This window comes from Pinus tabuliformis, chromosome X (genome assembly GCF_031772625.1).
Source record: "Pinus tabuliformis cultivar Carrire ecotype Pingquan chromosome X, CPIR1, whole genome shotgun sequence".
NCBI classification, from domain to species: Eukaryota; Viridiplantae; Streptophyta; class Pinopsida; order Pinales; family Pinaceae; genus Pinus; species Pinus tabuliformis.
The window spans coordinates 986,350,622-986,368,053 of record NC_142308.1 but is presented as its reverse complement, the minus strand read 5'-3'; positions in this window follow the sequence as shown (position 1 = coordinate 986,368,053).

Here is a 17,432-nt window from a genome sequence, read left to right as displayed (position 1 = left end):
ACTACAAGGCTTCTTAGGAAAGATCAACTTCTTGAGAAGATTCATTCCTAATTTGGCTGAGCTCATAAGACTGTTAAACAATATGTTGAAGAAGGATTCTAAGGTCAAATGGACCATGGAAGCTAAACAAGCCTTTGAGGATATCAAAAGAGATTTGAAAAACACACCAGTCCTCACAAGTCCTAGGTTTGATAAGGATTTCATCATTTTTTCTTTCGCATCCGAGCATACAATTGCTGTTGTCCTATTACAAAAATATGACCAAGGGTGTGAAAAGCCCATTGCATTTTTCAGCAAAGCCCTTAGAGATGCTCCCTTAAAATATTAGATTATGGAAAAGCAAGCCTATGCCTTGGTAAAGGCCATCAAAGACTTCAGAATCTACATTTTATACACTCATGTGATTGCCTATGTCCCAAATGCAGTGGTTAAGGACATTTTAACCCAAGAAGGAATTGAAGGAAAAAGGGGCAAATGGATTGCCAATATCTTAGAATATGACATTGAAATCAAGTCTACAAAACTGATAAAAGGACAAGGGCAAGCCAAATTAATGACTGAAACCAATTTCCAAGCCCTTGATATCAATGAACTGGACAACGAAGAGGAGATGGCGACTCCACAGATCAATCAAGCCTTTTTGCAATCTCCCTGGTATGCTGATATATGTTTTGTATTGTTAAACCTGCAAGCTCCTCCAGGGTTGTCCAGAACTAAGAAAAGGTTCCTGAAAATGAAAGCATCAAAGTTTTGTATCATAGACAATGTTTTGTTTTGGAGAAATCATGAAGGAATTTTACTTAATTGCCTAACATTGGATGAAACTGACAATGTCCTCAAGGAATTTCATGCAGGTGACTGTGGAGGACACTTATACTGGAAATCCACAGCTGATAAAATCCTAAGGGCTAGATTTTATTGGCCCTCCTTGTTTACTGATGTGAAAAATTTTGTAATGTCTTGTCACAAATGCCAAATTTTTGAAGGCAAGAGAAAGCTGTTACCTTTACCACTCAAGCCTGTTTCAACTGAGAGACCATTCCAGCAATGGGGTTTAGACTTCATTGGTGAAATCCACCCTTCGTCCTCTGGCCAACATAGGTGGATTTTGACTGCTACAGACTACTTTACCAAATGGATAGAAGCCATCCCTTGTAGGCAAGCCAATGACTCCATTATTATGCAATTTTTAGAAACCAACATCTTGTCCAGGTTTGGCTGTCCAGATAAAATTATTACAGACAATGCTCTTGCTTTCAAATCCAAAAAAATGATCAACTTTTGCCATAAATACCATATGACCTTGGGCCATTCCACAGCCTATTACCCTCAAGGCAATGGCCTAGCTGAGTCTTCCAACAAAAGCCTTATCAACATCATCAAAAAGGTCTTGGAGGAGAACAAAAAGAATTGGCATAAGAAGTTGGTAAATGCACTATGGGCAGACAGATTGACCACCAAAAGATCCATTGGCACAAGCCCATATGAACTAGTTTATGGAATGGAGGCAAGATTCCCTTCATCTTTAGGAATCCCTGTAATCAAGTTGCTGCAAGAAATACAAGCTGAGCCTAATGATATTCAAAGAAGGATCAATCAGACAATTCACTTACAACAAACAAGAGAGGAAGTGTATCATAGAACCCAAGTACTGCAAGAGAAGCTCAAAAGAATGTTTGACAAAAGAACCAAAGCTGAAGACTTCTTCATAGGAAGCAAAGTGCTGAGATGGGATTCTAGGAGAGAGGACAAAGGAAAACATGGCAAGTTCGATTTCTTGTGGAGGGGACCTTATGTCATTTATGCTGTACAAGGTAATAACACCTATTTTCTGAAGAGTTTGGATGGCTCAAATACTGAGGAAGGCCCAGTCAATGGGAGGATGCTCAAACATTATTTTGACCCACTTTGATGAAACACAACGCAGTTATATATTGTACATAAATATTTGTATTTCTAGCATTTTCATTTACAGCGGCTAGATAAGGGACCAAGTGAAGAAAATTTTAAGGAAAATCAGGGTACTGCACCATTTTTTGATATATGTTTTGAGTATATCATTGGAAAGCAAGAGAAAACACTTGGGAACTATGAAGGTGATGATGAATACTCAGAGAAACCAGTAACTACAGAGCTGTAATTCCACAGCAGATCAGCTCAAAGGGTACTTCATACAAGTTACAAGGATTCAGATCAATGGTCTCTAACAGAAGGAAAATTCAGACTGCAACAAGAATGGAAAAATAAGGCGATCTGACCTGCTGTTCTAGGATTTTCATATGGAAAATCCATCCCCAAGTGGAGCCACTGTTAGTTCCTATACCAATAGGTTTAATTTTTCATGATTGATAGTGGAAGTGCCAAATATGTTCATCTTTGATGCTACAAAGGTTCCATATTTTGTGAAAAGAAAAAAGAGTTAAAAAATGTAAAGAGGGTATGCCTTAAAAGAATGATCAAAAGGAAAGAAAATGAATTGGTCAGAAAAAATAATTGTAATGAACCCCAAAGAAAGACCAGGAAAGTGGCTAGCCAAAAAGCCACTGCTAGCTTGCTGGATGGCCCAACAGTTCAAACTTGACCATGCCATGTTTTAAATTGCTTGTTCTAGACTAGAGAATGAATATCTGTCCAAACAGTTCAAGCTTGGAAGATGAATAGCTAGACAGGGAAATGAAGGAGCCCAACTGCTTAATCTGGGCCCTTGGAAGAGATAAGGGTAGATTTATATAGGAGGGCAGTCAAAAGAAAAGAGGATAATCAGGGTTTGCAAGGCTAAGTGCACCCATTCAAAAAGAAGAAAAAATGTTAGGTGTATTAGGTTGGGTAGGTAGTTTGAGGTTGCAGAAGCAAGGTCTGATCACCTGATGTATTCAAAATCATATCTTATCTCATCAATAAGAGAAGGGTCAAAGCAATGGTCTAAATGGCAGAACTATCAAAGCATGTCTAACTCCCCTCACTCCTCCTAAAAAGTTTCTTACTAATATCCCCTTGAGGACTTTAGGATTTGCCCAACCAGTCCTACTTGCACTTCCCCCTTGAGAAAATCAAGTCAAGTTTTGACCTTCTTCAATAAAAAGAAGCCACATTTCTTGTGTAAAACCCTCATTTCAAATTCCATCCATTTCTTGTATCTAAGTTTTCAGTTCACAAACTTAACATCTCCTTTACAATTCACCTCACAAACCCATATTAACTCCTAACTCTATTATATAGCTCCCTAGCTACTTCCCCACCCCTATTTTCTACAAAAAACTATATAAAATTCCAAAAAAAACATATTAACTATCCCACCCTCTAGCATTATAGCTATGTAACATAGTTTTGGGAGATATTAGTCCATTTGGGGCTATTATGAACCCTTCCGCGTCCTAACCCTAGAATTAATCTCACCTTTGGTTAGGTTAATAACCTATACCTAAACCCCCATCCATCTAAACCTTGCAATTCTGCCCCTCTGCAGTCAAATTCCCAATGTTTAATGCTTAAATGTTTTAAATTAAACATTAAATTATATCCCCTCGCACTAACCCAACCCGCAAAACCCACATAAACCAAAGTTTGGACCCGCCATGGTGCAATATTATTTTATATACGGGAGGGAGCCACTCCAAAGCTGCACGCCACCCAAATCGCCCCGCCAACCGTCCGTTCCCTAGCACTCCAGATCCAACGGTGGGCGGGTATTTTCAGCCCCCAACACGCCGGAGGTTAACGTCCGGGGGATAGGCAATTTCCCTGCCGTACCCCCACCACCTGTCGACCACCCGGGGTGTTCGGAGGCCCTTCCCCCAATACCGCCTGTGCTCAAAGGTGGTGCAGGGAAACCGGATACCACCCTCCGTTCCCTGACGTCAACAATCACGTCAACTATGACGTCACCACCGCGTCCCCGCCGCTACCCCACGTCCCTTGCCACTTCGTCCACCTGCGTCCACGCTTTTCCACCGTGTCCCACCACGTCTTCTTATCCGAGTCAGTGTCCACATCACACTGCTGTACCCGGACCTGTTGATGACATCATGCTAACATCATCGCAGAAAAGCGCCAAAAGCGCAAATGTATCCAATTTTTTATAAAAACGCGCAAAGTGACCGTTTTCGGTCATTTTTAGTGGATAGTTTGGAAAGCTTCGTATTTGCTGTTCACGCCATATTACCTACAGAATTCAAATTTAAATAATTGGGACGCCGCCACCTGCAAATTCGACGTCAGTACTTGCCATTCAACTAGCTCAACCACCCTCGGTGCTAGTTAAACCAGGTATTTTCCGAATTCCATTTGTTTGCCCCTGTTCTTCCTGTTTTCTCGAATTCGTTCACTTAATTACCCACAATATCCTAAGTTAATGATTCTGTCCCTCACAAATTCATCCTATATTCACTTATACACCTCCTGTTTAAGAGGAGCCCAGCAAACCCCGGTCCATTCGCGATTTCACCGTGCCAAAACCCATTTTCGAGCTCAAGTTCCCGATAAAATTTCATACCTGCTCGGTATTGTTCCCTTTTGCCACATTCCACTACAAAACCTCAGTGCATTGAGTTGTGATAATCCCTTTCCCCTCTGCATTTGGCCCTCACAGTCTCTCAATTCAGAGAACTTGTTAAAAAGGAAAACAAAGCATAAACCAAACTCTACAAAGTTTTCCTTTTCACCATAGATACAAATATTAAAGATTTTTGGTTCAGCTGAACTCATTCTGCCACCGCTCTAAAAATCCTCACAAGCAGTTATCCTCAGTCTGTTTCTACTCAAAAAACTTCACTCCAAAGATAACATCAGAAAAGTTTTATAATGGCTACTCCATCAGCTCTTAGTGTCACTCCTATGAATCCACCAAACAAAGAGCTCAAAGCCATGCCTCTTGCTGATAGAGATTACCTTATTCAAGATCTAGTTGGTGACAGAAATCACTTGCAAACCTTCTGTCAGTTGAGAAACAGCTTTCAAAACAACTGTGACATATGGTATATGGGAGTCCAATTTTCCTTATTACTTCCTTCCATCTGTCAATATTTTTCCTGAGATCATCTGCTTATGTGCCGAGAACTATGAGCCAACGCAGAGAGCTGTTAAGTCTCCATCTGGGAGCATACTTTTTCACATTACTCCTGACTCCATCAACCAAATGCTCAACTTCAAACAAACTCGGCTATTGTTTCCCTTCTCCATGAACTATTTGTTGGATGCAGGCTCCAAACTCTCCAGTTCTAAAATTGAAAAAATTACTAAGACATTCATGAGGGCAGACCGCCAGCCTACAAGGCCACCTCCTTTCCTATATGTCCATTTCAATGAGGTGGGCAAACTGCTAGTTGATATGATCTCTTATGTGCTGGGTTTTAAAACAAGTGAGCACATTGATGAAACAGTGTTGGTGTTATTATCTGCATATAGTCCAGGACAGCCCCCTGCTTACAAGTATAACTATGCCAAGTTCATAGCCAATAAAATACATGATCAGCTATTGAAAGTGGATAGGGAGGGAGTATTCAAATATTCATCATATATCTACCATTTGTTCATGTATTGCCAGTCTGAATGCTTCCAGTGCCCCATCACGAAATTGGATTCTAGGGGTGAAAAGAGGTTTGTCATCTTTTGGTCATCAGTTTTCCATGAGGTTCAAAACTCTCCATTTTCCTACTGTGAGTTCATTGACCAATTTGTATACCCAGTCTCTTGTCTCCTAATGAGATCCCCTCCTCCTAGATTGTCATTTGACATACAGAAGACCTTACAGCTGTCCAAGAGTTACAAAATAGGTGATTGGTACCTATATCAAAATCACACTGTCATTAGAATCTATGGCTGTGAGCTCTGTCCTTACATGCTTCCAAGGTATGTATCAATGAGACTGTTTGCCTTGGAATACTATAGGCAACTCATTAGTTCTGATCTTACCCATTTTCATAGTGCCAAAAAGAAAGCTCACCTGAAATTCAAAGAACATCTAGGCCCCTTCATTATGAACAAGAAAGAAGGTTGGCAAGATGCTGATCAAATTTTGAGGGACAAATATAAGTTAAGGAGGAGCTTCTGGTGGGTCCCTTATGACTCGGAGGATTTTATCAGTGCCAGAAGAGTTAAATACAGGCTGCTATCTTATGACCATTTTAAATATCCACAAATTGAACAATATGCCAACCAAGATGAGTGGCTACAAGGCACATTAGTTGAGGAATTGACTCAAGAGGAAATAATGGAGAAAAATGTCAAGGATTTAGAAAAAAAACTTGACTTGGATTCTTTGCAGCAGGTAACATTCAAGTTGCCACATCAAATTGGAGAAGGCACATCTACTGCTGCAGCCACACAAGCTGCCCAGGGACCATCTACATCAGCAACAGGTACAACAAAAGGGAAGGAAATAATGGATGTAGAGAAAGAAGTGGTTACAAAGAAGCCTGCCACTTCAATGGAGCAACCTCAAGTACAGGCTCCTCTACAGAAAATAGAAGCACCACAAGTGCCTGCCTTACAGACTCTTGCCCATGAGGAAAGAGGCAGAAAATGAGACCGAGAAGACTCCACACCTGCTAGTGGGTCTACACAACAGCCCGAAGCCAAGAGGCAAAAGGTTGAATCCCCAATTGAGGAGGAAGTTAGTGAAGAAATCCTTGGAAGTCCAAGGAGAGATAGAGAAGAGAGTCAACAAACGCTATAAGCTCTTTCCAACAATAGAAAGATAGACAGCATGGCATGGAGGTGTCTTCCTCCACGCAGCAAAGCAAGAGGCCAGCTAGCATCAAGGCCACCTTTAAAGAAATTAAGGCTCAAAATGAACTGTTAAGAGTACAGTTGTATGACCAATTTCTTAAGGCAACACCTGCCAAGAAGGAAAGGTTGATGGCAGCATATGACTTCAAAGAAGAAAAGATGATTCTCAGCCACTTTAAACCCAAGGTTCAGCAGCCTCAATCAGTTGCAGACTATGTCAGGACAAACTTAGAGGTTTTGGCAAAGGACATTCACCCCATGGATCAAATAGAGTTACATAAGCAAACAGGGGAAATGGTCTATGCCACACTTGTAGACAAGGCCACACTAGCCCATGAGTTAAAGGAATCTCTGAAGAACACAAATACTCAGCTTGATTTAGAAAGAATGTCCTCCACAGCCAAAGACAACAGAAATAAAAAATTGGAGGACATTATTGTGGACCTGGGGCATGATCCTAAGAATCCCAAAGCTATCAAGGCCCTAGTGAAGAAAAAGGAGGATGTTGTTGCTGCTCTGAAAAAGGAAATGAGGCTCTCCTCGACTATGCACCCACAAACGGGAGAACTGGTGAAAGAGAAAGAAGCTGAGGATACATTGGACCTGCTAATGCAAATGAACCAGAGAATAGTTCAAATGGAGGGAGAATTAGAGAGAGCACTGCAAGACAAGCAGGGAGAGTCGACCTCCAAGCCACCTCAAACTACTCCAACTACTGCTGCAGCTGCACAAGCAGCAATGGCCCCTCCTATTACTATAGCAACTACAACAACTACAGATGCTGCAGCGGCAACAACAACAGCTCCTGAGTCTAGCATAAGCATGGATGAATTGACAAAAGTTGTCAAGGAGCTAGAGCTTCAAGCAACAGAGATAAAATAGGCCAAAGAAAAGTTGGCTGATCTAGAAGGAAAATATGATAAATCCAAGATGACAGTGGCTGAATAGACGAGGGAAATTAAGGCCTTGAAGGACAAAATAAAGGCCTTGGAGAAGGAGCTGAATTTAGAAAAGACTCTGGCTGAAATAAAGAAGATTTTGTGGACCAGGATTGACCACTCTATTACTAGACAATGGAAATCAATCTGAACTGTGCATGAGCAGATTGAATTAATAGGCCAAGCCCAAATTGAAATATGTCTGAGCAGGCTAGCAAAATGATACACTTCCTGAACACTCACACTAAAGAGGAGTTGGCAGCCTTAGACATTAGTAACAGAACATAAATTGTTTTAACAACAAAAAAGGTGCTGACCCTTAGAAATTTTGTGCAAAGTTTGGAGAGAAAATGTCAGGAAATGCAGGCAGAGGTAGATGATTACAAACTGAGGATGGGATCATTGCAAGGCAAAGGATTGCCCAGCCTATTGACCAGCACTGGAAGACTGCTGACCTATGAGCAGTATGCCACCAGGATGAGTAATTTCATTTCAAATAAAATCACAGCATCCACAATTACCTCAGAAGAAACAGGACCTCCATCAGGACAAAGCCTTTATGATAAGCTGGAAAATTTATTTTACATTGAACATGAAATTAATCACTTGTTCAAGGTCCCACCCAATTTTTATAGATACACAGAGGCAGATGAGACTTTAATAAAAATACGAAGACACCAACTGCCTAAAGAAGATTGGTGGCAAGCAATGCTGCAAATTTTGCCAAAATGATCTCGGTCCTGTCTCTTTTTGGTCAACCTCAGGTCAACAGAATTGAATATGCAGGCACCGGGCACAGCATGAAGACAACAAGCAGAGCAGGTGAGAACAGCGACTCAGCAAAATACTGGGACAACAAGCCCAAAAAGGAGAAAACGCAGATTTTAGACAGCACAGCCACAGCCGACTCAGTTGGTCACAAAAGTCAAAACTCTCTGACAGAATAGACAGCTAATGCATTAAATATTTACTGCAACATTTACTCTTTCAACTGTAATTCCTCAAGAGTTGGCATAGAAGTTATGAGCTATTAACTCATCAGCGACATATTTTGTATCTTATTTTTGTATATATACCTCCCCACAGAACGTATTTGGGGTTGGTAATTTTCTCTCTAAGACACTGCCTTGTAAATTTTCAGACTATCTAAGACAAATGGCTGGGAAATTTCATAATCTCTTCACTGTTTGATGTCAAAGTGATGATCTGCGTTCTGCTATAGAATTCCTGTGTTGTTTGATGGAGCAATAATTTATTCTAAACCATGTTTTGTCTTTCAGTGCTTGCTTAATTCACATATATGTTTCATTAACTTAGCAAAAGAGAAGAAGAATAGTTGAGGACTTGCTTGAATGCACCCTCTGCTCAATCTCTATTGTTAACTGTGTTTTCTTCAGAATTAATCATAAATATGAATTCTTAACTGCTCATGTTTGTATTCATTCTCTCATTATGAATGTTATTCAGGAATTCTTAAATGCTCCTAGATAATGTTCCCACTTTTTCCCTCTATCAGTATAGTGAAAGATCCTTAGCTGCCTTTCATTCCCTGATTTCATGCCATCATATTCCAGATTTGAAGAATTGTTCCATGGATGCCTGTCTGGCTCTGTAGCATTACCTTTTTCTCAAGAAATATTTCCAGCAGTACACCATCATCGACTCCATGCCCAATGGCCTAGATTATTCTGAAACAATGTACCAGTTCTGACTGAAATCATCATCCCAACAAATTCAAAACAAAATCCTGTGCATCATAACTAGCCTAACAATTACACCAAAACAAATCTAAATCAGAAAGAGAGAGCCCTCTCTGGTTGCAGGTAGGCTTGGACCTGTGGCTAAAAGATTGGTTAGTGGTTACCTCGGCCGTATTCCCTTTGGAGTCAAAGGGAACAACTTGAGAGTTAACACCTTTAGTTGATCTCTGTGTGGCTGACCCGACCTCTCTCTGAGTTAGGAATATGGAATTCAGCGCAGAAAGAACCTTGAAGATCAACTCATCCCTATCCACTTCTCAGGAGAAAGAACTGTGTAGATTATTAAGAAACCACTTGGATTCTTTTGCTTGCAGCTATAAGGAGATGAAGGGAGTGCACCCTTCAGTCTATACTCATCACATTTACATTAAAGAAGGTCACAAACTAGTCAGGCAGCCTCAAAGGAGGATGAATCTAGCCCTTAAGGACATTGTCAAACAATAACTGCAAAAGTTACTGGATGCAGGATCATAGATCAAGTGTTAGATGGCCTGGCAGGGAAGAAGTTTTCTCCTTCCTAGATGGGTTTAGCGGGTACAACCAGATCCAAATCAGCCCGAAAGACCAAGATAAGACCACTTTCACTTGTCCTTGGGGTACCTTTTCATATCAGGTCCTTCCTTTTGGATTGTGCAATGCTCCCACCACTTTCTAGAGAGCGGTATTGAGTATATTTGCTGAACTAGCTCATGATGCAGTGGAAATCTATATGGATGACTTTACCCATTATGGTTCTAACTTCCAAGAAGCTTTGTCTAACTTGGGAAAAGTTTTGGACAAGTGCATTGAAATGAACCTATCCCTCAGTCCTGAAAAATGTGAATTCCTGATGACTGAAGGGACCGTGCTAGGTCATGCAATCTCTCAGAAAGGATTACAGGTGGACCCCAACAAAATTGCCATTATCCAAAGGGTCCCACCTCCTCAAAAGGTAAGAGATGTTGAAAGATTCCTAGGTTTAGCAGGGTATTATAGAAGATTCATTAAGGATTTCAGTAAGCTAGCCTCTCCATTGTTTCATCTTTTGGGAAAAGATGCTGAGTTCGTATGGACTAACATCTGTCAATAGGCTCTGGATACCTTGAAAAGTAAATAGGTGACTGCCCCAATTTTGAGAGGTCCAAACTGGGCCCTACCTTTCCACATTCATTCAAATTCCTCGAACAAAGCAATAGGATTAGCCTTAGGGCACATTGATGAGAATCTGCCTTATGCCATATATTTTGTAAGTAAAAACTTTTCGAAGGCATAATTAAACTACACTGTAACTGAAACAGAACTCCTAGTTGTAGTCCATTCCCTAAATAAGTTCAGACACTACATCACCGGCTATCAAAAATGTGTACACATAGATCATGTTGCAATTAGGTATTTAATGAAAAAACCAGATGTAAATGCTCGCATTATTAGATGGTTGCTTTTATTGCAACAATTTGATTTAACCATTGTTGATAAGCTGGGTAAGGAAAATTTTGTTGCTAATTTTTTGTATAGAATAGGTCTGCCTACAGGTGAAGAAGGAATGGTGGATGATCAAATGCCATATTAACACCTATTTGCTTTCTCAGTACTTTCTCCATGGATTGCTGATATAGCAAATTACTTGGTTTCCGCACAGTTCCCGCCACACTTGTCCTCAAAAAAGAAGAGCAAGATCGTGAGGAAAAGTGCCCCATTCACCTGGATTGGGGGAAATCTCTTCAAACATGGCCCAAATTAGGTTTTGAGGAGATGTGTCAGGGAGGAGGAAGTTTTTGACATTCTCCTAACCTGTCATGATGGGCCTTGTGGAGGCCATTTTGCAGCAAAGAAGACTACCTTCAAAATCCTACAAGCAAGTTACTATTGGCCCACTCTTCATCAAGATGTAAGGAGATATATCAACCAATGTGACCAATGTCAAAGGATGGGGAAACCTACTCCAAGGGATGAGATGCCCCCACAACCTCAAGTGACTTTCGAGCCACTTGAGAAGTGGGGCATGGATTTTGTGGGTCCTATCAAACCTCCTTCAAAGCATAAATCTTACATGATCATGTGCACTAATTATATGACAAAATGGGCAGAAACAAAGGCGATCAAGGAAGCAACAAAAGAAAAAGTAGCTGAGATTTTGAGAGAGAATATATTCTACAAGTTTGGATATCCAAGATAATTAGTCACAGATCAAGGGAGTCAGTTTACCTCTAATCTGATTGAAGACCTGCTCACACATCACAAAATTAAGCATAGTACTTCCACCCCTTATCATCCACAAGAAAATGGACAGGTGGAAGTCACCGACAGAGCTTTGGAAGGGATTTTGACCAAGGTAGTGAGCAGCAGCAGAAAATATTGGGCAGATCGATTGGTTGAGGCGACCTAGGCCTATAACACCACTGGAAGACCACCACAGGGTTCACACCATATGAGCTGGTCTATGGGAAGAAGGCTTTGTTTTCAATAGAATTTGAATATAATACACTAAGGATGGCAGCTCAGCTAGACCTAGATCTCGACCATGCACAAAAGGAAAGGTTACTTCAGCTAAATGGATTGCATGAATAGAGATTGCAGGCCCTTCTCCACTCAGAGGTAGTCCAGCTTCAAAGGAAAATGTGGCATGACAGACACCTCAAAGAGAAACAATTCCAGGAAGGAGATTGGGTGTTACTGTATGATTCAAGGTATAAATATTTCAAGGGCAAACTGAGGACAAGATGGTTGGGACGTACATAGTAGAGAGGTGCAATGACAATGGTTCAGTTCTGATCAAGACCATCGATGAAGAAGCCATACCCATGCTTGTCAATGGGCATAGGTTGAAAATCTATAGGAAGCCCCTCTCTAAGCAAGAATTCATTGACAATCTGAGGAAAATAGTGTTGGTAGTGGAGTAAGTCTCTTCCTCCACTCCACCTGCACCATAGAAAAGAAAAAAAAATGAGGAGAATAAAAGATCCCTGGGTGAAAACCTCCCCTTAGAGGCACTCAAGGTAGGTAGTGAGGGTGAAAACCTCTTGGAGGCACCCCAACTGTCTCTAAGAAAAAAAGAGAAAAAAGAAAAAACAGGAACGGAAAATTAACTTCTTTTGAATGCATTGCAGATTGCAGAAGGGCCACAGAAGAAAAAGGGACATGGCCAAGCCGAATACACCTCTGATAGATCATTTATCCATCACTATTTTCTTTTCCTAGTCCCTAGTCTCACTTGTTCTGGAAAACTATGCATCCTACAGGAGGCTCTGTGCATTCTACAAGAGGCTCATGTAGAAATAACAAAGAGCTCGAAATCAACTCCAGAAAAGGATCAGAGGGCTAGATGCTTGTCCAGAAGACCTATGGACCCCCTTGCCACCATTCATCTTCTTAACTCTCCATTCCATACCTACACCACTACATTTCCACTTGCTTCTATCTTCCTTGAACAAAAAACACAGAAATCTTGTTTCTTTTGTTTTTCAAAAAGAAAATGAAGAATAAAACAGCAAAATCCTTAACTTATCTCTTACCTAGTGCATACCAGCTACTTTTCCTTGACTGAAAAAACCTTCCTTAGCTATCTCTCTAGTCCTTGCTCAAGCCTAAGCCAAAAGTTTTAGACAGAGAAGCAGTTACAGGAAATCCTGCAGGATTCCTGTAGCAACTGATCCCCTTAAAAATCAAGCTCCAAAGGCAGGGTCAGTGCAACCATAGATGTATAAAATGTGTAAGGAGCCAGTCCTGATTAAAGATCACTAGTACGAGGTAGCTGAGCCACCAATTCAAAATCCATGGGTGCCAGTAGTAGAAATCCATGATAGAACGCCAATGTCTGAGCATGCAACAACACGGTAGCAACTAACAGGTAAGTGACTAAACCCGTTCCTCTGTTGCATGAGTATAATTTAAAAACTACATGGACAAGTGATATGGTTGCGATTAAACAAGATCGGTGGCCAGCTAACTGGCCACCCTTGTCAAGTTCAAACAGCACCACTCATCCAGTTCAAATAGCGCCTCGTCCAGTTCAAACAGTGCCTTGTCCAGTTCAAACAACGCTCAATGGGTGCAACTAGCACATGTGATCAGTCCACTTGAGAAAATATCAAAACAAGTAGTGGTGGCATTTAATGGGAATGATTGAAATAATTACGGTAGGCAGCATAAAGGTTTCATCATGCCACTAAAGTAGGGACCAACGGTCTGGATGATAGTAACGTACCCTTCCTGCCACCTCACCTCATGATTGCAGAACACTCTCGTAAGCTTATGTACGTTACAATTAACCGCCTCCACCACCTTTGTTTTCATTTGTATCGATGAGCTCTCGACTATAGCAACCTACCTACCACATCCAGAGCCTCGAAACAGTCGCTCTCTGTCACTTTTAGAACCCTTCCGCTTATCGGGCTCTACAGGAGCATTATCGGACTCTTACAGGAGCAGAAACACAGTCCTACAGGAGCCTTTCTACAGGAGGGCCAGTGAGTAGCATTACAGAGGAAAATTTAGGATTTTATGGCAAATCTGAGCTCGAAGAGACGGGCTTTGTGTAGACCCTCTCTACATTTCTATCTCTACAAAGGGTGGTCTGATTTCTAGCGAGGTATTGAGTTGAAAATAAAGGAAAAGTGAGAACATAGTCTGCCTGTGTTCTTAATATATATATATATATATATATATATATATATATATATATATATAGATATATATACAGTTTCTCCATTTACTCTTTGCACTAAAATACTGTCTCTTTCTCCTTCATGGTATTCTCCTCTGTAAAGAGATGATGCAACTCTAAAGAATTAAGCCTGTAAAAAAGTGAACTTGCATTGGGTAGTCTGCTCATTTTGTGAAAGGAAAAAAACATTGTCCTGTATACTCTCTGATTTTTAAGATATTGTTTCCCTCAAACAGACCGAGAAGTAATGTAAGTTTAAGAACAAAGTTTGAAGGGAAGGAAAGTTGCAATTTGTCTATGTTAAAAAAAGGAAGAACGCGAAAACTCTCTCTGGTTCTAGAAAGAAAACCTCAGTTGTTCCTCTGTTTTCGGGTTTGAAATTTTTTTCCTTCCTCCTCACTTGAGATATTCGAGCAGTCTCTAAACATCATGACAGGGGGTTTTATGAGGAAGGAGCCTCTGAATTCAACTAAGCTGCATGAACATCCAAAAGTGGTAGCCCTCTTTAATAGGGAAAATTGGATGCCTTTCTTTGAAAAATTTCATTGGTATGATGAGGAAGTCACAGAGGAGGATATGAATGGCATCAGGAGGACAAGTATACCTTATCCATGGGATGAGGTCAGTTATCATATCATGAAATATATCTCATGTGAAGGAAGATACAACATATTTTATGGGTATCATTTCAAACTATTACATGAACTAAGATATGGAATGGACCTTCCTGCATCCATAAAACTCAATATTCCATATTTTCTCCTCCAATCCTTAATAGAATATAGCACCAAATTGAAGGCAGGGGTTCCAAACCAATTGGCTCACCATGGGCTAATTAAATTGCTGGTGGAGGATGCCTTCCACACTTTCAAAATCCCCGTAGCTTGGGAGAATTTCAGGAACATGACTAAGGAGGATGATATAAAAACTCTCACTAATGACTTTAGTCCATCTGGAAGTGAAGAGGAGGAACAAAAAGGGGAAGCTGAGAAGGAAATCCATGAAGAAGAAAAGAACACTCAATTGGAAGAAGAGGAACCCCACATAGAAGAAGAAGGGAACCAGATAGGAGAGGAGAAACATGACACCACCAAAGATGAGCCTAAAGCAGAGAAGAAGAAAGAATCAAAAGCAAAAAAGGGTAAAACCACAATAGAGAAAAAGAAGAGACCAAGAACTAAAAGGAAGAAGCCTAAGACAGTGCAGAAAAAGGTTGCCACAGGAAAGGCAGAAACTAAGCAAGCAGAGGAGAAAACAAAATCAGAGACAACAGAAACAAAACCAGCAGAAACAAGAAAAATAGTAGATGAAGAAGAAGAAGAAGAAGAAAAGCAAGAAGAAGTGTCTCCTCAGACACTAGCAAGAGAGGTAACAGTTGTTCTTGTTGTAGTACTCCAGCCAAGTGCAAAGGAAAAAGGAAGAGACAACCATCTATGTACTTCAAGGCTCGAAAGAGCACCAAAATAAAGATGAGGAAGCCTTAGCCACCTTCAAAGGATCCCATTATCATTGAGGATGTCCCTACTACAACAAAGGAGGAAAATTCATCCAAAACTCCTGTCACTTATGAAAGAGGAAGTCCTAAGACCTCTACTTGAAAAGAAAGGATCAAACTAATGGACTCTAGAACAGTCCTACAGGAGGCATAGACCTCTCTACATTACACATTGGCAAAGCTCCAAGAGACTGAAAAACTTGAAAAGAAGGCAGAAGAATAGACCAAGGAGGAAGACAAGGCAAAAGAGATACTAGAGCCTGGACCTTAGCCTAACTTAGACTCTTACTACAAACTTCTAGAAGGGGGGAAGATCATCCCACAAAACTTTGCAGTCTCTCTTTTCTTTGAGCTAGGAAAGGAAAGACTAAGGACCCATACATGGATGGAGATTGCAAAATCAAGAGGGGTGGAAGACATTGGGCACATGGAAAACAAATTGAAGGAAATGGGCAAAGAATTGAGCATGGTCAAGCATACAAAGAGCATCAGAAGAGCTCAATTGGAGGAAGAAAATGAAATTTTAAAGAAGCAGCTGCAAGAAAGGGGACCTCAAGGAGGAAATGAGTTGTCAATCTTAAAAAAATAGCAACAGGAAGAGGAACCCCAAGCAGATAGTGAAACATTAATAAGACAACAACATGAAAGGGAATCCCAGGTAGATTATGAGGTGTTGATCTTAAGAAAGCAGCTACAGGAAAGGGAAGTCCAATTAGCCTGCATGGCTAGCTGGGCTATGGAGGCATTATAGTGCAGGCAACTAGACAAGTCATATGTAGTGTACCTCAAGGATCAGTGGCTCCAATTTCAAATCAAGACACTGGCCAAGAGGGGAACAACACCTTTTTAGGATTATGGCCAATTCATGAATCTATGTGATCACAGTTTAGCTGAGGACAAAGAGAAGCCAGTAGAGTTTTACTTGCACAACATGGCCCTTGCTGATATGAACCTATAGGATCCCAATGCTGTGTTGGGAGACTTGTAGCTGATGGCCATGGCATCTTGTATGAGTCATGAAGAGAAAAGGGCAGTAGAAATCAATAAAATGATGGAAAAAGAGCTGAGTGAACCCCTGATGGTTAGAGGAGAACCAGCAGACCCCATGGCTCTCATTTATGCCCACCAACAGCTTGCAACTAATCCTCATGTTGTCCCAGACTATGTTGATAAGCAGGCCCAGGCTATTGCACATTTCGAGGACATGGAGAGATTGTTTGGAGATGATTGCATTCATGCTTGCATAAGAAGGTGGGTCACATTGCCACACAGCCTACGGATCAGGGAGTATCACTCTCTAACCAGGATGAGGGAATCCATGAGGAGAGTGCCACTATATAAGCACTCTATGCAAAGTTTGAAGGCCAATTAGATTGGACTCAAATTCAGTCCTCCACTACTACTAGGATTGTTGGAAGGAGTAAAAGAGGAGGAAGAACAGAAACAGTGGGAAGAGGTGGATAGAAAGGCAGGATTCCATGATAAAGAGGAAGATATCACATCATAAGCATGGGATGTCAGGGAACCTATCAGAGCCATCAAGGATGAAGATTTAGACTAGTTGCTCAGAGGATGAGCAACCCATTCAGTAGGGGCTAATGATGAGCCCCATAAATGGGTAATTATATGGGCTCATTTTGCCTCTTAATTCAATTTAATCCACCATTCTCATTAATTTATTTCATTTTTTTGAATATTTTTATGCTAATACAGTGAATTGGGTTAGTTATTTGGCCATGTAGTCTAATGTGTGCTTTATGCAGATTTTTTGGTCAATTTTGGACAAAGTCAAGGGATTTATGAGCAAATGGTAGCAAATACTCAAGGAAAATAGGGAAGAGGATTTGTAGGGGAGTGTCTCCTTCATTTAT